The sequence below is a fragment of the Salmo trutta genome, chromosome 29, assembly GCF_901001165.1.
Source record: "Salmo trutta chromosome 29, fSalTru1.1, whole genome shotgun sequence".
Classification (NCBI taxonomy): domain Eukaryota; kingdom Metazoa; phylum Chordata; class Actinopteri; order Salmoniformes; family Salmonidae; genus Salmo; species Salmo trutta.
Window position 1 is genome coordinate 24,704,551 of NC_042985.1, and position 24,564 is coordinate 24,729,114.

Here is a 24,564-nt window from a genome sequence, read left to right on the forward strand (position 1 = left end):
TTTGGAGTGCTGAGCCGAATGAGACGGCTCACTGAAAAGAGCCGGAATGCCCATCACTAGGAGACTGACATTAGAATCAGCCTAAACTGGTCAAAACCAGGTAACTGTCTGCAGCTGATTGGCGAAATAGGTCTGGCACTCAGAATCACAGTTGCCGGGCAACATGGCAACAAATCAGAGGTCAGGTGGCCAAGGTCAGGAAGGTGAGGGTTCAACAGCCAGACACTTAAGCACTGTAATGATGAGCGGTGTCAGAGGGAAAAGGCTATGATCATTGCTATCTGGGATCCTTGGGATGTCCTTACATTTGAAATGGTTAGGGTTGGTTAAGGGATATGGTTAGGGTAGGGGTTAGGGCTGGGGTTTAGGGTAGGGACGTCACAAGGATCCCATATAGCACTAACCGTAAGGCTATATGGACACTGCTGACCTGCAAATTAGGTTTAGATTAGGTTAAGGTTGGGGTTAAGGGTTTAGGAGGATATTGTGAACTAATGTCTCAAGGGGAAAATTGTCTTAGACACTGTACATTACACACTCAACATAAAACATACATTGCACGTTAAACTTATCATCATACACTTCTCATATAGCCACATACATAATACTTTGAATATTCCCTTATTCTGTCAGCAGCGTACTAACACAGCTCAGCCATACTTATTGCTGTTTAGGTATTAGATGGATATGGGAATGAAGCAGTGCTTATACCTGTTCAGCTTACATGTGGGTACCATATAGCAGGAGTACTGAAGTACTATTTGAGAAGCTCCGGTCACACAAATGTCCTAGGTGGCAAAGGCCCGGATGGATAATGTAATTTATCGGCGTAGTAACAAACCCCCACCTCGCAATCCATGCGACCCCAAACTGTTCACAACCCTCTTGTTGGCGGAGAGAAAATGTTGCTGTTTTAAAGCAAATTTCCCGCAATTCTATGCATTATTCCATGTTTTATGTGTGTTTTTATGATACCAGGAAGCCCGGTTTGTATTGACCCCGTTCTTGGTCCGGATCCGGTCCACAGTCCGCCAGTAGAGTATGGATGCCCTAGAGTCTGCCTGAGGGGAGTTACTGAGACTCAGAGTAAATTACATGGGAGGGATCTGAAACACCTTTCTGTGCTTGTCTGATAAAGGTCTGTTCAAATACAGTCTACAGTGAGGGATGTTGCCTAACACCCATTACCTTCATGGCAATTTGTATCAGGCAGGCAATTTGGGATTTAAGTTGGACTGATAAATTGACAAACCAGACTGTGAAGCCATATCTCAGGATACTCAATGACCACATCGTAGAACAGGAGTATTATTTTCCGGTCAACTCCAAAACCTTGAGTCTACTTGGACCTCCCAGCTCAATTAATAGGTTCACCAGTCTTCCTGCTGCTCCGGAGACTCCCGTACACAGCGCAGGGCTTGGACCAGCCTTTGGTTCTCCAGGAGCAGAACCTGGTGCTTTGTGTCTACACCTTGATGTCCCGCTGTCTCTCCATCAACATCAGCTCACACCCCAGAGCCTGCAGTCTGAACCCAGAACCACCCATAGAGAAAAATACCCGGGGAAAGGGGTTATTGAAGTCTTCATAAAACATTTGTTTTCTGTCTCTCAGAACTTTATGCCTGGTTGTACACAGAATGTACAAAACTTTAGGAACACCTTCCTAATATTGAGTTATACCCCCTCAGAACATCCTCAATTTGTCAGGGCATTGACTCTACAAGGTGTTGAAGGGTTCCATAGTGATGCTGGCCCATGTTGACTCCAATGCTTCCCACAATTGTGTCAAGTTGACTGGATGTCAATTGGGTGGTGGACCATTCTTGATACACATGGAAAACTGTTGAGCGTGAAAAACCCAGCAGTGTTGCAGTTCTTGACACACAAACCGGTGCGCCTGGCACCTACTACTGTACCATACCCTGTTCAAAGACACTTCACCCTCTGAATGGCACACATACACAATCCATGTCTCAATTGTCTCAAGACTTAAAAATCATTCTATAACCTGTCTCTTCCCCTTCATCTACACTGATTGAAGTGGACATTACAGGTGACATCAATAAGGGATCATAGTTTTTCCCACAAGCAATGACTTTGCTGATAAATATTTGTTTAAGGAAAATGTATTGATATGATTGTCATGTTTTGTTGTCTCGCCTACAGTAGCTATCTTAAGATGAATGCACTAATGTAAGTCACTCTGGATAAGACCGTATGCTAAATTACTAAAATGTAAATATAAAATGGATTCACCTGGTCAGTCTATGTCATGGAAAGAGCAATGTTTTGTCCACTCAGTGTAGATTAAACTAAGCTTTATAAACTAGGTTTTTACACATTTTTGCACCTGCAAAATACATATTGTTGTCTTGTAGGCTTACCAACTGACATGCTGTCTTTTAGCATTCTCCAGACAGGCCTGAAGAGCACCTCTTCCTGGTAGCTGAGCTGTAATTACAGGTTGACAGGCTGGGGTCATCTCCATGGCCCTCTGCTACATCCTGAGACAGGAGTGAACAGGTGGATTCTGCTTGTGTGAACAAGCTTTTCAGGAGGTCTGACTTTAAATAATATCCATCACACTATCTTGAAATATCTGTAAGAAAATAATTTGATGTAAAAACTGATCGTTGCAGACGGCCGTCGTGCAATCTGATGTAAGACAATGGTGCTCGCCCCACATTGTTGCATGTAGCAGAGCAGTTCTGAGAGTCGCAGTGTGGAAAGTGTTGCAATTCAGACAGCGACAAAAGGACATGGATTTGTTAATCATGTCTGCTATAAGAGCAATGTTGACCTACTTATATAGTTGTTGTGTTGTGCTGTCTATAGTTTGTCTGTCTTTGTATATTCCACTTCATTTCTAGGCTAGTCCTACAGTAGAGGGCACTATGTTGGGTCACGGATCATGGTCACATGTAGGCCTATATAGACCCACAGGTGACCAGTAATTAGGGATGTATAGGTATGGAGAGCATATGTTTCCTGCTCAAGTGTTAACCCTTTGTAACTATGATATGGCAGATGGCAATTACATCTGCCAGTATGGAATTCTTGCTGTTTTAATATTTGCTGCTAATAAATGGGTAAAAGACCCAACTAAAAGATCCAGGTCTGGAAAGCAGATATGTTTTGCACGCATTTATGAACATTTGCAATCCAGCCTGTGCTGGCTAGGCTGCATCTGCCCTTTTCCTAATTTGATGATGGTCATTAAATGTTGTATGCATATTATGGAACATAAGTTTGTAGAAACCATTTGTTGATCAATTGTTTTTCAATCCCATTTGTTTAATCGAAGTGTGTTTGTTATTCATTATTGATTGTTAGTGTAAAATAGCCTGCAATTTGAATTGTTTTACTTTATGGATTCATACACTAGACGGCGGCAAAGGACTGGAACATTTTTACTCATATCCTTCCAGAAGGAGCGACTTCACCTAAATTCCTAACGAAAAACTTTGTAGCCTTTCTTTCCCTGCAGTTGATGACTTGCCCTAGCGGAACTAAGGGACTCGAGGGGGGTAAGTAAATTGTGATCGTTTCGTTTAACTTTCTAATAGGATTTACGTCATATTTCCATCATAAACCCACTCCCTGCAGTCAATTCAGATGTGCAATGAATGGCCCATAGCCTATTCAGGGAGCAAATTCTCGTTTGGACTTCCTCAAACTTTTAACGAAAATATTGTATTTTTGTCTTTATTAATAGGCCTAGGCCTATTCACAGTAAGAATGAATGTATTTCTTCAAGGCCATGTGGCCTGTCGTTAAATTGTGCCTGTAACCTACCTGCTCAGGGAGGTTTGTGGTGGATTCCATCCCATCCCATCATGCACTGTGGCGGGTGGAAACTGGTGGTGCGGCTTCCTTGCCAAAATTATTCCACACGGACACTCAACGAATAGATGATGTCCTATTTTGCACACATAATAATGGTGTATGCATGAACGAAATCAATGAATGATGTATCCAATTTTACTCTACTTATGGAAATTATTCTTGATCGGTCATATACTGTGTCTAATTTGGGGCGCGCGTAACGGTAGTGAGAACCGAGTGCAAAATATAAAGTTTCCTTAGGCTTCAACTTACTGAAAATTGCAACGAAATCAATTGTAAGATAATATTTTATTTTTGTTTTAAACTAATGAGCCATTTTTTTCTTAAGAAATCTCACTCACACACACACGCACGCGCGGTTTACCGTGTTGTTGTAAACCTAATTTATCAATTTATAACAACTGACTCACACACACGTATCGAAATGGCGTGTCGCGACAATATGCCAACATATTATTGTTTATTATAAGGAGACAGGTAATAATCCAAACAAATTAAAACACATTAAACATTTTATTATAATTGAATAATCATGATCATCTCAATAATTCTAGATCTCTGAAACTGTGCACTGCCATTTGTTAGAACACATCTTTAGTTCTAAAGTTACATATTGAACAGTGTTGAAGTGTATAGTTCACCTTCATTCATTTGTTAACCAACTGCAAGAACAAAGCTCCTTTAGGACTATACAGATCCTTCTACAGTCTTGTCTGCACTAAACATGGAAAACATTTGACTCTTTGTGCAGTGAATCTAATTCCTAGGTTTAGTGTGTATTACATTGGCATATTAGAAAAAATATCTTATAGAATATCGATTGTAGTTTGTAAACTTTTTTAGAAGATGAGAATATGCATTGGGGGAGAAATATAAAATATACACGATCTATTAAAGATTAGGATTTTTGTGTGTCGACCATAACTTTGGTAAATTTACTACCATCATTTCTGATATATTACAAAACATCTGACACAAACAATTCGCAATCCTATATTACAATCCTGAAACAAATTGAAATAGGCCTAATATTTACAAAATATCATAATTGCCCAATTAAGCTTATATATTGCATTTTCGATTACAAACGTTATAGAGGTTATACCTAGAGCGTATCCCATTGACTTTAGAGTATAACACGAGGAATGAAAAACATCAGCCGAGCGCTAGATGTCGGTATAACCCAAGTCAGTGGACCATTGTTCAAGCCAATTCATGGTATTCTTATAGGCCCTATCCTCTTTTTAGATGACGGTCAATCCATGGGTCAGTGACATAAAATTAAGATTAAAATAACCTATACGCACCTCAGTATTGTTCGATGTCATCGATTTACGGATTGAAAAACCTACTATTTGGGATATATTTCAACAATTTGATCTGGAGATTCAGCAGGTTAATGTATGTGTGAATATAGGCTATGGATTTCAGGCTGACCTGGGTAACATCACTGCATACATTTTATTTAGATAATGCATTGTAAAATCGTTTATCTGACAATGGCTCGCACAACTGATTAACAAGCTAGTAATACATCCGTCTATAGAGACACGAGCACTTAATCTAACCTTAAATGACCCTGTCTACATGGAGAGACCGGACTGTCAGGGAAAGAACCACTTTGTTATAACAAAACCCAGGGTTTAGAGGTCAAGAACTGACCTGCTCTCTCCGCGTTAGTGACGTGTTCTGTCACTGCCTGAGCCATCAACCCCTCAAAGTCCCTCGTGACATTAGTCCATGACATTAGTCTATGATCGATTCATGAATATGATACACACATGGGCTAATAGACATGCATTTTTATCCATTCGAAATTCCACGTGTGTGAGATAAAGATTGTGTGTGTGTGTGTGTGTGTGTGTGTGTGTGTGTGTGTGTGTGTGTGTGTGTGTGTGTGTGTGTGTGTGTGTGTGTGTGTGTGTGTGTGTGTGTGTGTGTGTGTGATCTAATTGAGTAAATAGCAAAGTAAAGACTATCTGCTTCACACTAGTGTAACCATATGATTTTACCAAAAATAAAAACTAGAATGCCTTCAGTAACATTTTAGTTTTTTGCATTAGACAAACTGCACAGTCAAGGCTGTCCAGTTATTATACCTACTCCAAGGAGCCTTTAAAAAAGAACCCATTGTCTGTTTATGCCTTATTTCCATTGTCTCGTAAATAAATGGATTTCTATTTAAAACATGATGATCAGGATCATTTTCTTACAAGGTGCTTCATCACCGACAGCTGTATAATCACGCATTACCTTTGTTTGGTCCACCATCCAAAATGGTACATAAATGGTACATAAATGGTACATTAAAAAAGTACACTTTTTACAGTATCTCTGCATGTTATTTTCTCTACTTCCCTGTCCGACGGGCCAAACGGAGAGAGGAGATCAGAGACAAGTTCAAGAATTTCGTCTTCCAAGCCTGGGGAAAATTGTATACCCACAAAACATAATCCAACTAGCTTTTTGAGTTACTTTAAAATTGATTTGTTGGTTGTAATATTGCAAACTTAATTGAAACTTCAATCGGTTTGATAGCTAGAGAAATTAGATCACAACATTTCATGAAGCATAAAAATCGTTTACCCTCCATAAAGTATTGCATTTTCTCTATTGTCATTGCCTATTGGACTGCTGGACTGGATCGTTGTGGTGTAGGATATCTGCTTTCAAACATGAAACATGGAGAGTGCCAAGCATTGAAGGTAAAAAAGGGGGATTAGTGAGAAGAAAATGCTCATGCTAAAAGTGTAAACTGCAGGCCTAAATAGGTCAGCTGATAAATGAAGATATAGCAAGCTGCATTGATTACGTCTCATTACATAGCACGCACTAACCCATAGCCCACCTGGACAGTTTCGCAAAACGGTTGTAGAAAAAAAATGCCATAATAAAAAACTAGGATAATATAGCCTAATAAATATGATAAAGACATAGAAATTACATTAACAGACGTATAGCATCTTTACTGAGCACATCTACCACAGAGCACATCTTAGACTGAGCACCTATAGTATCAAAGTACAGAACTACAAGGCAAAATCCAGTTTAAATAGATTCCCTCTCTCTCCTTCGGTGATAGGCCTATTCTAGCACCCTATTTCATCCGAATTAGCTTCATTTAAATCTGCCACACCAAAACCCGAAGGTGGATTGTGCAATACTAGGCCTAGCTCAGTATGTCGTCATACAATAACATTCATACAGAGTTAATGGGGGGAAATGCATCTAATAAACACAAATAATACTGTTGTAATAACATTGTCATAATGCTTGCCTCTATAAGGTGCTTTTAAGGGCTAAATGGTTTGGGTATTAAAGAGGTGTTTAGCTATTTCTGTTACCTAATTTTGCATAAAGCGCACACACACACACACACAGACACACACACACACACACACAACACACACACAGTTATAAACCTGCGTAAAAGTCACCAAACGTCCTTAAAGCCCATGAAAACAAAATTGTAGCCTACCCGTTGCCCTAAATTTGGTGTAATCTTTCGATATTTTTCTTATATAGTTTAATAACCATGCGGTAATATTTTCTCAAGTAGCCTATAGCCTAAAAATGAATAGAAAAAGCGCTCTCTCACATAATGGCATACGCGAAAAGCATGCTAAACTCACACGTGCATGCTCACTCTTGTACCTGACACACACCCGCGCGCGCACACACACACACACGCACACGTCCCCCTCTATGTAGCCTGTCTGTGATTGGTCACTCGGCCGTTTGCTGCTGGAGTGACGTGACTGCAGGAGAGAACTGTCAGAGGAAGAAGCATTTAGAGAAAAAACTCTATGCTCTCAGCGTAGTGAGAGCAACGGAGGCACGGAGGAAAGCTACAATGGATAAACTAACGGGCCACGGGAGGACCGCGCTTTGATTTATAATCCGTAGAGAGATACTATCTCTTATGCCATTCAGGAGAGAGAAGTGAAATAATGGTTAAGGGATCTCACAACCTCGGAAATAAACCACCAATTCGACATGGATCGTTCCAAAACAGAGGTTTGAGGTTTGAGCATCGACAGCGCCTTTTAGAAACCGGCTGCCTCCGCCTGCTTCGAACGGGGAATTTGGAATGAGAAGCATTTATCGTTTTCTGTACAGACACATGTCCTCTCTTCATAGGTAAATAATCTGATTTCATTTCCTCGGTAAAACCTATTCTATAGGCTAGCCATATGCTTCTCATCCTATACCGGAACCCTTACTGCTGACTTACACGCGGATATGCAGCCCTCCATTGGATGGCAAAATAACCAGGACAAATTTCCTCGCATTAAAAAGTAAGGATTCCTTATTCAATTGACGTCGATATGAGTTTATTTTAGGCTAAATAACATACCGCTAGCTGCAGACACTCATCTTTGTTTATCATATCGCAGCCATCAATTCTGAGCATCAATTATATATATACAGTGTTAAGGAGTTTGAATTGATCTAGTCTACATAAAGTTGTCTAATTATGGGACGAATGAACTTGTGTTTGATCTGATCAACTGTAGCCTAGGCTTATATAGTCGAAAGAGCGGATATATCTACATCGCCCTGTATAGCCTCTATGACATGTATAGGCCTATTTGTGAAATAAACGCAGTCCTTTTGGTCGTGCAGATACTGCTAGGGGTTTTATTTACATGGTATATTAATTATATTATTTTCTACATTCATTTAGTAAGATAGTCGGTGTGATGAAATTGAGCAGTTTCAAATGTAGCCTATAGCCTGGTAACCTAACTGCTTTGTAGGAATATCCTCATCCATACATTAGGATGTGTAATGTCACCAACACCTTTTCACATACAAATAAATGTACATAGAATATGCAATTATTTGGGCTATTCTCTAAAATAGCAATAAAGTTGTATACATTTCTGTAAATATTTTCATTGTTGCATTATATTAATAACAAACAACATTGCGTTGTGTTAAATTATTGATGTGTTAAATCGAAATTATTTGGAAATTGCTTACAAGCTCACTATTATTCGTGACTTTTTCAATTAAAAGCTATGACGTCAGACGCACTGATAAAGAGAAACGTGGGTTCATCACGAGGTTAGTCTGTCTTAAAACATGTGCAGAAGGCTCATTATAGATAGACTAGCCACAATACTAAACCCGGTAAAATAATGATGGTCTAAAGGCCTACACGCTTTCTTCTTGATGACATGATTTAGCTTGTTTTTTTTTTACATTCTCTTGTGAGAAATGAATGAATTAGTGAGTGAATAGCCTACTTGTGTGTTATTGTGGGTGTCCTCTATGATCTTTTGAAATATATAAATTTTTCCAGGAGGGGTAAGAAACTACATGCTATCCAGATATAAATAGCCTATAGACTAAGGATTCCAATAATAATATGACAGTAATAATAATAATAATTTCATTATAATGATCACATAGTGCCATGCAGTCCTTACCATAATAGACACAGGCAATTTTTCTGTAAAAGTCACTAAGCCTATAATATACTGCCTGCAAATACGATGTCAATCGATGCAGTTAAATCGCCTGTGATATGTTTTTACATGAATTGATCCTCAGTATTGTCATAAGATATGTAGTGGGAGTGGAATGTTAAGTGGTGAAGATGGTGATGGTGTATGGGAGCAGAGCTATGGGCCTATAAATAGAACATTTCAATGTTAGCCAAGTCCTCGCTGGTTGAGAGTCTATTGATCGATTTACTCTAAAGTGACTTGGGATTTAATATGACGATGATTTAAGTTATGCAGAATTTAAGGATCTTTCACAAAAGGCGGGAAGCTGGTTGCACGTCCAGGCCAGGCTTGTAGGCCTATAGGCCTATATGCTAGCGATGTCATCATGCATGGGTCTATATCAGTGAGAATAGTTAGAGATGGAGACAGATTAAAACCTTTCACAGAGTCTTATTCATCGACCCCATGGCCTGCACATCAACTAATAATAGGAGATATTTCTATTGATGTAGGCCTATTTATTATTATTATATTTTTTGGGGAAGGGGGCAGATTTATGGATACCAATTGGTGGTAGCAATATCATTATTAGGCTAATTATTGCATTAACAAAATGTTTATTTTTCATGTTAGGTGGAACCCATACGATACTCTGGCAGTATGTACGAGGAGGAGTCGGTTGCTATCTTTGGTTATCTAGCTGTATGAGTGTTACTCGGCCGTCATAAAGCTAGCTAACCGAATGTAGGAATGTCCTCCAAACCTGCGACTCGGACAGGAATAAATGGTGTCTAGGAGTAAAGACACAAAATAACATAATTGATATGCAATTACAGGCCAATACCTCATTGCCTTTCCGGTAAGTTATAACAATTTTCCCTAATCACTTATTATAAACATCTGTTGAAACACTTCTGAATTCCTCAAAATCTGATACAACCCGAAATTATTTTAATGCTTTTTCTTATTTCATTTAGAGAATATATTCACAAAATATAAGTAGGATAATCTTTATAGCATGCCTTTAAATGAAAAGTCAACATTTTCAACAATGGATTAAAAATCATGTTGTGAATTGAAGTGTATATTTGTCCCACTTTTGTTTAGTATGCTTGGAGGAAGAATACTCTTTATATACTTATTTATTCCATCACGCAAGGCATCTAGAGTGATTTTGCCGAAAACATCTTCTAAAACGAAAAATACTTCAGAAAAAGCCTTTATTCTGGTCAGAGGAATAAATAACTTTATCCAGTCATATGAGTGAACTGTAACAATTGATGTTCACGCATGAATATGAATAAAGCTTTGTCGCATCAAAGCATCCGTAGTTGAGCCTGTATTCCTTATAGTTCTCACTGTATAAATCAGGTTTACGCACACGCAAACACATATTGAATTAAGGTTTAATCAAATGGATTAAGATTTGTAGCTCATATTGATATCATTCTTGTCTCAGGTGGAAACGTTTTGATTTTCCAGAAAATGTCCGATATTAGCCTTTATGACGTATTTAGGCATACTATAGGCCAACGTCTATGAAAAAGACTGTCCTGATTATGATGACCTATGTAGGCCTTACCTACCCCTTGCACTGAAATTCTGAAAAGCGTAGGCTAATGATATCTTTCAGTCGATATTAAGTCAAGCGATCCATGTCATTACATAAACGCATACTTTCAGTTGTGTTCTCACATTGAGTTGTGTTGTCTAGAAAGGAAGAATACTTAAGATATTCATGGTTTTTGTAGATTTTAAATGCATTATACCTCCCATGTGAGTCACATAATACTTTTACGCATTGTGCGCACACCTAATCGGCCCAAATTATTCAAGTGTCTCAATTTGGACTATCTGCTTGGCCCTTCAAGGTGCTATAGCTGTCCCTCAAAAGGTCACTTCTATAGCTTCTCTTGGAGAACCAAATCCGGGGATGCATTTTCATTCAACCAACAACTCCTCTCAGAGCCTGCAGTGGCGCTCAATGGCTGGAGCGCGCTCCTGGCTAATTGGTTTGATTCGGTAAAGGAGGCTATACGCTGGATTTGTGAAACGTCCGAGCGAGCCTTTCCCACGACTGGCCGGATCTCTCCATTCTAGTGTGTCACCAGACAATATAGAATTTCCACTGGTCAACACAGTGACGTAGGGCCTACAAGTCGCTACTCTGATAATCTCGTCCTTAACCAAAAACGCATCCTCTTGATGTCTGTTGTGAGCTTTACATTATCCAAGTGTAGCCCGATATCTAAATTCCTCCTCAGGTCTTTTAATACTGAGAGTATGCTAGTTGTTGATGATGGAAATGAACAACTACTATTAACTCACTTGATTTGAACACTTTGTATTCTAATCAATCTCAATATGTTTAAAATATCCATCTATTATTATTTATTGTACCTTCACCTTTCTTCACTAACTGCATTCTGATTGTACCTCTACTACACTCAAAACAAAAGCCTTGTGTCCACCACCTCCAGCCTGCCTATCTGAATCTCCTCATCATTAACTGTAATGCAGGCTCTGGTCCATACAAGTCCCAACAAAGAAGAATGGAGACATTATCTAATTCAACCACACCTATCTCACCACTCTGTTCTTCTCTAGGCCTAATCCATATAAACATGTCCTTTGCCTGTTGTAGAAGAACCCTTGGCATGATTATTCTATAACCTGACAATTATCAAATTAATTGATGCTGAATGTTAGTGATGAGAATTCAAGCGTATTGTTTTAATGGATACATTTAGCTTTTTTGTTGTTGCACTATTGTGTTGTATTGTATTTGGAAATGTCTTTGTTATTGTCAAAGGTTGATCCAGTGCCCTTGTCACTGCAGTGGCTGCCTGAGATACACCCACAAACTCTGCAGTATGAACAACACAAACTGTCTACTAAATGGTAAGTAAGGTATACAGTACATGTGCATATTGTATGGTAGAGTAACACCTAATGGCAGATATAGAGAGGCATGATGAGAGGAGAGAATATGAGAGAGAAGTTGAAAACAGAACATGATCATGAACCAATGGGGGTGTGAATGACAGGTGCTCGGATGCAGCTCTGTGCCTCTTGGCTTCAGGTTTCTCTATGCCTACATGGGAGCCTTGGTGGAGATGAAGATGTGTAAAAGCTCCAGTATGTTCCTGGTTTGTGCTGGTGGCAGTGTGACCCAGATCTGAGCCTGCTCCCTGTAGTCGTCAGGTTCTGACGCTGCTGCCTTCAGCTTTGTACTACAGAAAGAAGGAAAGAGCAGAGGAGTAAAGGAGGAAAACGCTGAAACTTCAGCATCTGCTTCATCCGCTTCTTTCCTCTGAATCCATTCTGTTCACAAAGAGGCTGTCTGTCTATTTCATCTCATCTGGGTTTTGTTTTCCGACCCGCCACCCACCCACCACCCACGTTCCTCACTGATCTTCAAAAATGCATTCTCCCTGAAGATGGAGGAACTACAGTCTCCATCTCCCACTCCCTCTCTCATTCTCTGCTTTTATAGGCTAATCATAGAATAACCTCCTTTATGGACGCTAAATTCATTTGACCTGACACAGTAGCAAGGAGATTGCTATTCTGAGTACATCTTACAGCCTGAAACTATATTTCCTCCTTTTATTCATGAAGGCATAGATTAGAACGCTAAAATAGAAATTAGTTTTACGAGTGTCTTTTACATCAATTTAATCATTAATCTTTTTGTGAAATAAATAACTAGTGATGAACAAGTGCACTCTTTACACAAGACCATCTGCTAAACGGGACAACGCACCACAACACAAAGCATTTTGTGCTGGAAAGATGTAGGGTGGCTGGCGGGTAATGTTTTTTCTCCCTGGCATCTAACCACTCTCTGACGAGCTGGCAACCCCTTTAATTAATTAACGATGTTGAGAGCGGCTCGTTCTCTATTGTCTCTAATACACGGACCCCCTCCCACGGTCAGAAACGACAGCCGGCTCACATACACACTAAAGCAACATTGCAGCCACTATGGGTAGCACAAAGCCAGTGCAATATATGCCACACAGCCTACTGTACACCATTGCTTGTGTCAAATAACCAGACTGTTTTAATTCTTCACTCTATTAAGATTACCATAAAAAGCTTCACCCAGAGTCTAGTACCTTGTAGTGGTGTGACTGTCGGATACAAAGGAATTACAGTTATTCTGTCCTTTTATTTCCCTAAAGACAGATTATGTGGTAGTTGCCATGGCAGTGATAAAAGGGGGTCTGTTTTGTGCTTTATTTTCTCCACAGTGACTGCCAGCCATTCACACCAGGTCTGGATTGAGCAAGGGGAAAGTGGCACAGTTGTCACAAAAAAACAGAAAGCAGGAGGGGAAGAAAAAGGCCAACCCCCTTGTCCCTCTTCCCTTAAATCTCCATCACCGGAAGCCTTTGGTGCCATCTGTGCCCCCGGAGAAAAGGACGGGCGAGATGCCTCCACCCTGTGCCAACGGGGACAAAGGAACTGCCAGTTAGAGCGGCCCCCCTCGCAGGCAGCCAGAGGACTCTGTGTGACTGATTGGGGCTGAGCTACGGAAGCCATCTTGATGGAGAGTCTTGCTGCTGCTCCTAAAATGGCTGTGTTGGCATGAGGTAGGGCTGGCTGCACCATTGGTTCTATCAGGCTTTTATCCATCACTCCCCTCATCAGTAGGCTAGCCTCTGTCAGCCCTCTCATCTTACCCTCTCCAATCTGAACTGGCTAACGAGTGTGGCAGGGCTTAGGAGATATTAGATAAATGAACGCTTGTAGGCCAGAGAAAAAGCAGCCCCATCCATTACTGTTTAGATGTTAACGAGGCATTGCATTAACGAACTGACAATAGCCTTGTATGATTTTTTGATTGTAATGTGCATTCAGCACACATTGCAACAGACAATCCATTTTTTATTTTTTTACAATACACCACATTAAATACTAGTATTTCTATATGAATAAATATTTATCTCTTAACTAATCCTAATTTTGAACATGTATTTTTCTCTCACACACACACACATACACACACACACACAATCCTTGCACTCTCAGGTTACATAAATCTGGTAATGTGAGATGATGATGATGTCCTTGTGGCCTTCAGCCACAGAGCAGAGCTAGCGTGGCCTTCAGCCACAGAGCAGAGCTAGCGTGGCCTTCAGCCACAGAGCAGAGCTAGCTCACTCTTTAGTCATTACACCTTCAATCTGTCTCAAACCTACAATCAACCCTCACATCTCAAACCGCTGTTTGTCTCATACATACATACATCTTGCATATGTGTCTCACATCTAAACCCACTGTTTTCTAATACTTAGCCTACAACTTCTGTCTCACTCATGATACGTCTATCGTGTATGCATTCATGCCTCGTACTATAATGTGTCTCCTACCTACGTACAGCTTCTATGTTTCACGACTATTGTACATAATATGCACATTCATATGCACCCTACCATATGTCTTGGAGCTACATTTATTCCTGTATATACTGTAATTTCAAAGATGTGGATATTGCTTACGTTGCACATGGAATTACAAAATACAAAGCCTTTTCATTTTCCATCAATGTACTCAATTGTTTATTTCCACTCTTGGTCGCTTTGGCTATTTGATATTAGGCTATAAACTATTCAAAAATGACAAATGTGAACAGGAGGTGACTCATTTAGCCCAAATTAGTTTCAGTCATTTCAGATGTTGTCTTTATGTATAACAGAGATTAACTACAATTTATATATCCTTATTATCAGCACTTTCTTTTATTTACATCTGTCATGAAAAAGGTGCATATTCACAAAATAAGACAACAGCAACTATGATTGTATCTGTGTGTTTATCATAGAGAGGGAAACACGATTGACAGTACAGTAGGCTAGGTCTACCAGTCATGTTGGATGGTGTACTGTACGACATGTTCTGTTTATATTATCATCTGGGTTATGGTGAAGACTATAATTGCAGTATGATTTTTCATAGCTTTAAATTATCAGTCAATATAACATGGCAAATGTATTTCTATAGAATATATTTCTATACACTATAGATGTTTCTATAATAGTTTGAGAGGACATAGGTATTGAAGTTTACCTTATAGGCACCTCACCTTGAACTAAAAATATGTCTGTTGGTCACAGTACAGGATGAAATGATTCTAATGATCAGAGCAGGTCATTGCTTTCATTGCACATACTGCTGTTGCTATGCAACTTAGAAATTACACGTTGAGACAATTAGCTGGACAATTATGTTAACAAGCTAGGAATATGAATATGGCATGATAAATGAAAAAAGGGTAGGCTACCTAATGTAGGTTATGTGGTTGATATAACGTTAGTATAAAACGGAATTTCATACAGAGACTGCATGGCAATATCAAATGTATTTAATCTCACAATGTACTGAAAATATTTTATATAAAAAATAAATAATCATATACTTCTGAACAAGAAATTATTCGCATACTCACTGAAGGTAGGACCTTGTCTGCCTATTTAGAAACCGATGTCCAACACAAACCGGATGCAAATCACGACCTTGAGATAGGATCATTTGTTGCAATAGAAAACCCACAAATAAACGCTAATATTTATAAAAAGGCTTTACATACGGCCTACTTCATCCATCACTATTAAAGACCACATATTTGTAAGGAAGAAAACACCAAAATATAGCCTGTTACTGAATCATTGGCTTTACAGAGATAACAAATAAAGGAAACAATGATGCAACTGCAGCCGTTAATGAAGAGCACCAGACAAGCTCTGCATATTAACATAATTGCATAGAAACGAGGAGAGAATGCAGAGCCCTCTTTAAAGGCACAGCAGCACATTAGAGGCGCACGCTGCAGCCTTGTATGCACGTGGGGTTTAGCTGCACGAGACATGCGACAGCAAAGTGGAAAATGTGGGATTAATTTTTGCCAAATGTAAAAATATCCAGTTTAACCGAATATCCCCTAAATCCTGAAGTCCCTTTACTGTAACTAATGAAATGTAAAAGCCAGTGTAGATCATCCCTTACAGTGGGGTATCTTTTTATGAAGCCTTTATGGCAGACAAACAAAACCACACCAGATACAAAGAGAGAGTGACTTATAATACATATAGCCTAATGCCTCATATATGTTAAATATAATGTCATTTGTTAAATTATGATTTCATTTAATTACAAAAAATAGGCCTATAGACACATTCCACCTGACATCATATGTTATATTATGTTTGTATTTGATTTTGATTAAGGGATAATACCCCACAAAATCATTTAGGGAAATAGCATTCATTTGGAGAAACATTTATTTGTATTCCAAAAAATGTATGCTTAATTGTTTGCACAAACAAAAATAAAATCACAATGCTTGTTGAGTGATTATACATCTTACATGCATTGGATGAAAGATCTACAGTAGCCTAGCCTACCCATACTCGCATGTATTCATCATCATGTACAGTACATGGGATGATAAATGAATAACCACTATGTATTTTAGTACAATCAAAGATTACTGTAGCTTTAACATAACAAAGAAAGAATGTGCCTTTAATATGATGAAGGAAATCCACTATGCCTTTAGTACAACAAAGGGTAACTGTGCCTTTAATGCCCAAGCAAGCTTTAATTAGACTAGCAGTCTCTCCATAGGGGGGAGGGGCCTCCTCATACCTGATTTGCATATTCTCAAGGCCTCCTTCGCAGATGTGTCACTGCGTGGAATACAGGGATGGGCAGACATAAAATAGCTTACTGGATGAAGCAAAGGACTAGCTCTACACACAATGTGTAAATTAAACCTACGATCAATTGTAGGGAATCTCATAATTAATAGCATTTGATGTAAATATGATGATTAGTGTGTGTGTGTGTGTGTGTGTGTGTGTGTGTGTGTGTGTGTGTGTGTGTGTGTGTGTGTGTGTGTGTGTGTGTGTGTGTGTGTGCGCACGTCCAAGGTAAATGCCTATGACATTGAATATGCTTTGTTAAGTCTATTCCTGTGTTCAAATGCTATCGCATCTGCCTTGTATCAATTAATTAATCATTTCCACTATGTGGATTAGGTGCCATAGCAACTATTCTACACAGAGCACGGATGTGAGTCATTTTGCATTCATGTGAGAGAAGTTCTTACAGTGATCCTTTTCCACCATATATCTGTCATAAAATTCTCATTTACTGTATATTCTACTTTCAACACATGAACGCAGATAAAAAGACTGTTCCGTTTCAGACTGACTGTGGGACTAAAATAGACCTATTTTGATCCTGATGCTTCATGTCCCATTTACTCAGAGACAGTGGACTTGTATATGGACAATTCTTACTACTAATTGGGGGGTGATATAGAGAATGCTCTGTCTATAATCCTCCTGGTTGACAGGTTTAAAGGTTATGAAATCTGTAAACATGACTGATCTCTTTGTTTTCATTGGGTGGATTGATTTCATATGGCCTAGTTCCCAGTTAATGAAGAAGACTATTGCTGTTACAGTAGTCTACATGCGTATCTCCCCATTGTCTTTAACGCTGATTGTTAACGCTGGACACAGTGAATTATTTGGTGGTGATGTGGTGGGAGCCAGTGGTACACTATGTAATCAGTGGTTTGTCAGTGAATGCAGTAGCATTGGAATCTAATTCAGCACCTAGGACAGCACCAGGTTAAGGCAGATGTTTTTACTGGTGATGTTGCATTCTGCATGCACGTGCCGAGTAGATGCACATTTTAATTAGACATTGGCTGTACGAACCAAAACACGTTGATTTGAACAACTAGCTCTCACAGTCTCACGTCAGAATTAGACTTTCATCCATGTTTCTCAAATGTCACATTTCAAAGTTATTCCAAACGTCAAATTTCGAAGTGTTTAAGGTTAAGTTTAGGCATTAACTTCAAAATCTTAAGGTTAGGCATTAACTCCGAATGGTTAAGGTAAGGTTTAAGGTTTGGGATCGGTTTAAAACAAAAATCTCAAAAACAACTTTCTATCGCTGGATTAGAACATGCAACTTTAAGCCCATCCGCCATCCCAGTCCACAACGCCCTAGCAAACCCAAACCGACTTGCCGGTAAAAGCACTCAATGTTGCCCCTGGTGGCCGGTTTCCACATCATCTCCCGATGTCCTCAGACATGGATGGATGTCTAATATTGACTTGTGTCACAGGTGAACTGGCTGAATTTAAATGTGTTCTATAAGAGCATGGGACAATGCTATCTTTCCGCAATGTGACTAATGCCACATTGTAGGGTGCCCATAAACACGGAAGTCTGAAATGCACACGTGAACAGAAAGACACACACACACACTCACCCACATACAAAACAACCATACAGATTCCTGTTAAATGTTTCTTTTAGCCCCTGGCACTGGGGAACAGAGCAGAGAGAAACAGTGAGCTGTGATCTTTGAGCCTGGGCTGCAGGGCTGCAGGGCTGCAGGGCTGCAGGGCTGCAGGGCTGCAGGGCTGCAGGGCTGCAGGGCTGCAGGTCGGTGTAGTGCACTGTGTACTGCAGCTGTCTGTCTGTAGCTAGTCTGCCTGTTGGTAAACAGTAGATGGAGTCCACATTATCATTCTGCTCCTGGCTCCCCTCCACAATGACTGCTTTGTGAGGGGAGCTCTTGACGGAGGTCCACCACCCCTCTTTCCCACCATTGTGTGGGTGGGTGCTGCAGGAGACACAGGGGGTAATGGGGTGGGAAAGACGCTCCAGACCAGACACTGCCAGATGCCTGCATTAGCGCCAAAACCATGAGAGTGCCCCATGGAAAAGCAGCCCCTCTCCCCCCGTTTTTCTATGTATTTATGTCTGTGTGTGTTAGTGAATGTGTCTCTGTGTGTGTGTGTGTGTGTGTGTGTGTGTGTGTGTGTGTGTGTGTGTGTGTGTGTGTGTGTGTGTGTGTGTGTGTATGTGTGTGTGTGTGTGTGTGTGTGTGTGTGTGTGTGTGTGTGTGTGTGTGTGTTTGCACAAATTATCAAATGAGTTTAATGCCCTAAATTAGCTATTTTTGAAATTATGCTGCACTCTTAAAATAATAAATTAAAGGATAATCAGATGCATGTGTTAAAAACATAATTCATATTTACAATGTTGGAAAACCTAAACGTATTTTAACTCACTGAGTACGCTGGGGGTTACTGCCCCTCATAAAAGCTTCAACTACCTTGTGTCTATAACAGCCAGCATATTAATGGTTGTTTATGGGAGAACAATTCTCAATAATTCCCAGACATAATATCTTTACAGAATCTTAGGATTTAAAAAAGCATAATTTGTTAGATTTTCCAATAAGTATGGATTAACAAATTGGCACTGAGTATGTCGTGTTACATTTGAGCTGGGTGGCAGACTGTATGCTTGATTCCCCTTCTACCACAGACAGGCTATTCATTAAACGGCAATCACAATATATTACCCTGTAAAAGGAGGCAGCCAGAGGTAAAATGAGAGAGAAAGGAGGGAGAGAAGTTTTTTTTTTTACCAAGTGGCAGACAACAATATTTCACAGCACGGCATTCAGACAATGAAGAAAGTAGGTGATAATGTATGCAGGAACTAAGGAATGAGAGGTAAACAAAAGTAATGACAGAGAATGTGAGAGGGATAGCACAGAAGAGCTCACTTAAATATCACGTTTGAAACAGTTGTAATGAGAGAGAAATGATGTTTGAGCGTTAACAGGCTTATCCATTCAGAATGTAACGTGGTGGGGAGGATGTGTGTGTGTGTGTGTGTGTGTGTGTGTGTGTGTGTGTGTGTGTGTATTTATGCACTTATTAACACTTCTGTGTGTTTATATGTGTGTGTGGACAGTCAGTGTGTGTGTTGGGGGAGGGACTGTACTGTCTGCCTCTGTGTGTCTGTCTGTGTTTCCATGTGGCAGAGGCTGCAGCTGGCATATTAATAGACAGGGTGAACAGGGGTCTGGGAGCTGTCTGGAACCACCTTGTATTATCCCACTAAGGAGCTCAATCTGAATCAAATGCAAGATACCGATCATACTTGGGTTATGACTATAAAATGAGTTCTTTCCAGAGTGTTACCGTAGCTCTATTCTCCCATTTCTCATGAGGTCAAGTGGGCTGTTAGAGGATGGAGTTAACAATAAGAATAGAATGATGGCTGTGAAAGTTTCTGTTTCACCTCCACTGAACTGTGGTTCCCACATCCCACATTGTACTGTGACTGACTGTCGCTGAAGCCTTGTGGATGTTATCAAGATCCCCCTGCTAAACACAACCAATGTATCAAGACAGTTTTTTCACCATGATCCAGGCAGAATTAACAACTGACTGGTGGGTTCAGACAAACACAATTCCATTGCGAAGTCATCTTCCATCACATTCAATGTTATAACCTGTCCATAAAACCCTACTCTGAGCTTTGTCTAAGGGTTGTATGTTTTACGCTCCCTCTCCTCTCCCCCTGTGAGGATACCTCAGCTGCGATCTCGTCTTAATCTGGGGATAAATGCGATTATCCCACCAAGGGTTGTTCTCAGCTTTGTAACGGCAACAGGGGACCTTTCACATCTCTTTTCTTCCCACGGCCCAGTGGCCATAAACAGCCTGGACCCCAGACATGGGCCTGCCTCAGCTTACAGGCATTAGTATGGAGACAGCGGCCATAACAGCCCTAGCTAAAGGCTATGGTGTATTCACCAAATGTGGGCAACCAATTGGTCAACCAAACAAGTTTTAATGACCACTTCAACATAAATGTTAGACAGGCATGTTGTATCCATTTAATGTGGGATCATTTAGAAAAAGGTTAAGGAAATGTATCACTAGATAGTCTGCACCTCCATTGTACTGCTTGTATCTCTCTATCTGCCCATCACTCACACGGCCTGTGAACATTTCAGGCTGTCTGTCAAGTTCAAGTTCACAGCGGTGGGAATGTCTAGACTCTGATTCACATTCAGTACTTCTTCATCTACTTTTGTCAACCCCCCCTCCCATCCTCTCTCCTCATGGTCATGTCCAAGGCAGGCTGGGGGAGCCCAGTGTTCCGTGGTGTTTCCGTGGCGTTGCTATGACAGAGGGGCTGCGGCGTTGTTATGGTAGCAGGCCTGGCGGGCCCAGCTATGTGCTGGTGAAAGGGACAGCCTGTCAGAAAGTGTGTGAGAAGTCCCTTAGGTCCCCCTTACAGCTGGGCAAAGGCACCCTGTCCCCCCACTCTGGTCCCCTCTTGTCCCCCTCCCGCCCCCCTCCTGTCCTCTAGCACACAGCTCAGAGCCTGGGAACATGGGAACACAGCAACACAGAGAGCATTTTATATTCATCAGACTCCCCTCTCCCCCTCCCTCCATCACTCACTCCTTACCTCCTTGTCTCCTTCACTCTCCCTCCATCTTTCTCCCATCCTGTCTCTCCTATGCATCCCTCCCTCTTTCTCCCATCCTGTCTCTCCTATGCATCCCTCCCTCTTTCTCCCATCCTGTCTCTCCTATGCATCCCTCCCTCTTTCTCCCATCCTGTCTCTCCTATGCATCCCTCCCTCTTTCTCCCATCCTGTCTCTCCTATGCATCCCTCCCTCCCTCTCTGGGACAGTAGAAGCAGGACCCTCTCATCTGTCTGCCTCTTCTTACCCTACTAGCCGGGAGCTCATCCAGTCAGGTTGGGGCTTTCAAATCCAAATGGACTGGAATGGCGCTAAAGACTTTGGGTGAGAACACTGGGGGCTATGTGTATTTGTACATTTTAAATGAACCTGAGTGTGTGTGTGTGTGTGTGTGTGTGTGTGTGTGTGTGTGTGTGTGTGTGTGTGTGTGTGTGTTTTGTTGAGGTCTCATTCAGGACTGAAGACGAGTATTGAGTATAAAAGGCTGATGATTTGCATAAGCTGCATGCTGTCTGAGGGTTTGGCGGGGGGGAGCCGCAGAGAAAAAAATATATGAGAGAACATAAAAAAGAAAGAGGGAGAGATCCCGCATTGTGGAGGCAGAGAAAAAAAGAGGGGGCTTGAATAAGGGAGAGGGTGAAAATTGACAGAGAAAGGGTCTGGCCAAGTCCCCCAGTGGGATTAAATTGTCCAGAAACCTCTCTATATATAATTTGGTGAAATTGGTAATGGTGCGGGTAGACTGCCCCTGTGTATATTCAAAACTTGATGAGAGGCTGCTAGATTTGTCTTAGTTGTTAAGTTGATGACAGTTAAGGATGAAGCAATAAACACAGTTATCAGAGAACCTTAATATCCCACATGAATTCACAATGATTCTTTGTATTGGTAAAATCTGTCCCTTTTCTGTTTCTATCCACTCTGAAATTGCTTTGCACATACTGTAACACAATTGTCCTTATTATTCATAACATTTCTATTGGCGTACTCCAAGTCCCAAACTGGTGTTAATGTGTTTTGAATGTAGAAATAGATGGAAGACTGTATTTCTTTTTTAACCAATCAGTCACTGACTGACACATTCTCTGCTTCCAAACTAGATTCCATCAAGCGTCAAGCCCAAGATCATTGTCATCCCTCCATCTTACTGTGACCTAAAACAATACTCAGATACTGCTCACTGTTTAGTTAGCCAATTAGCTTGTCCTGTGTTCCTGTGTTAAGCAATGTGACGTGGGTGACTTACATGTTGTTTCTGATCTCTGTGTCTCCAGGTCCTGCAGATGTTGACAACCTCCAGGGGAAGCCTCTTCAATCAGACCTGAGCCCTGGGACCTGAGCCCTGGGCCCTGAGCCCTGGGCCCAGAACCCTGAGCCCTGGGCCCTGAGCCCTGGGCCCAGAACCCTGAGCCCTGAACCCTGGGCCCTGAGCCCTGAACCCTGAGCCCTGGGACCTGAGCCCTGGGACCTGAGCCCTGGGCCCAGAACCCTGAGCCCTGAACGCTGGGCCCTGAGCCCTGGGCCCTGAACCCTGGGCCCTGAGCCCTGGGCCCTTCCTCATTGGCATCCTCTCCAGTCAAACACTGAGAAATGAAGGCACTGAAGAATCTCCCCTAAAGTTAACAGACAATGTTTGGAGATATTTACTGTAAGGACAATGTTTGGAGATATTTACTGTAATGACAATGTTTGGAGATATTTACTGTAAGGACAATGTTTGGAGATATTTGAAGACATTGTTTGCAGAAGTTGCGCACAGATTATCTGCTGATATATTGCACTTGGGTAATCAATGTTCTCTTTTCCCCGGCTGAGAGTGTATAGTTTCAACATAACTTTTAACATTACAGCAGAATGTAAGACAATGTGTGTGTGATGTGAAATCCAAAGGGATGTGATCAACATGTGTTCATACTTTAATTTAAGGACAGGTGTGTGTGTGTGCGTGTGCGCGTGCGCTTGTGCGTGTGCGTGTGTGTGTGTGGTTTGGTCCATATTGTACTCTGTAGAGTACTCTGGAGTGTACTGGGCTTCAGAGAAGCACTACAGTGCCCTAATGTGTGGGCTGTTTACAAGAGAAGCTCTCTGGATGTCTATCCTCTGTCATGTGCAATTAGTTACTTTATGAATAGAACTGACTACTCTATGCAAATAAATGTGAATGACTCACCCTCTGGCTGTATTGCAAATGTTGTTTAATGTTTGACTGTCACAGTGAAAAGAAAGACATTGTTTGGTGAAGATTCCATCCATTTACTGTATATCCATCAAATGCTGCATTTTTCCTATTACAAATATTATCTGCATGTGTTCATAGTGATCAGGGAATGTTCAACATGAAATGTGTTGGATACAGTATTGAAGCAGTCAGATTAATAGCCGTCTCATTGCCTGGTTACTACTATTATCCTTATTCAGAGAGATAGACAGTTTTGAACATACCTGCAATAAAGAAAGGGACACATACTTGTACACAAACGTGTTACAAAACATGTTTTTGTAATTGAGTTCTGACTTGTCATGACTTCTGTGCTGTTTGCATTGAATGTGTATACAGAATAAATAATACAACAGATGTCTAAAAGATTCCATTGTTTTTTTTATTGGAAATACAGAAATTATTGATATTGAAGTTTATATGTCTGCATTTAGACAGGCAGCCCAATTCTGCATTTTTTTAGACCAATCACATCGGATCGTTTCACATCAAATCTTTTTCAGAGATAATTTGATTGCCCAAAAGACTAATAAGTGAAAAACAGATCAGAATTGGGCTGTCTGTCTAAACGCAGCCTAGAGACACAGACTCTGAGAACGACAGTATGTTGCTGTTAAAGACAGTATGTGTATCAGCACCTTGGAAAGCACACCACAATAGAAAGCTGTTGGTAGATCGGTCTGGATCTTCTATTTACCAGATGAGTGTGAATA

At 40.7% G+C, this 24,564-nt stretch overlaps 1 long non-coding RNA gene across 3 annotated transcripts; it reads left to right on the plus strand.

Annotated features, from left to right (window-relative positions):
• Positions 1 to 7,815: 7,815 nt before the first annotated feature.
• LOC115167184 (uncharacterized) lies at positions 7,816 to 24,222 on the plus strand. Of its 3 annotated transcripts, XR_003870449.1 has the most exons (5): positions 7,817 to 8,144; positions 9,936 to 10,161; positions 12,115 to 12,203; positions 13,559 to 13,900; positions 22,908 to 24,222. It is a non-coding gene; the product is annotated as an uncharacterized LOC115167184 (long non-coding RNA). The 3 variants fall into 3 exon arrangements; XR_003870447.1 differs by having other exon boundaries at positions 7,816 to 8,144; positions 9,936 to 12,203; XR_003870448.1 differs by having other exon boundaries at positions 7,816 to 7,986; positions 9,936 to 12,203.
• Positions 24,223 to 24,564: the final 342 nt, after the last annotated feature.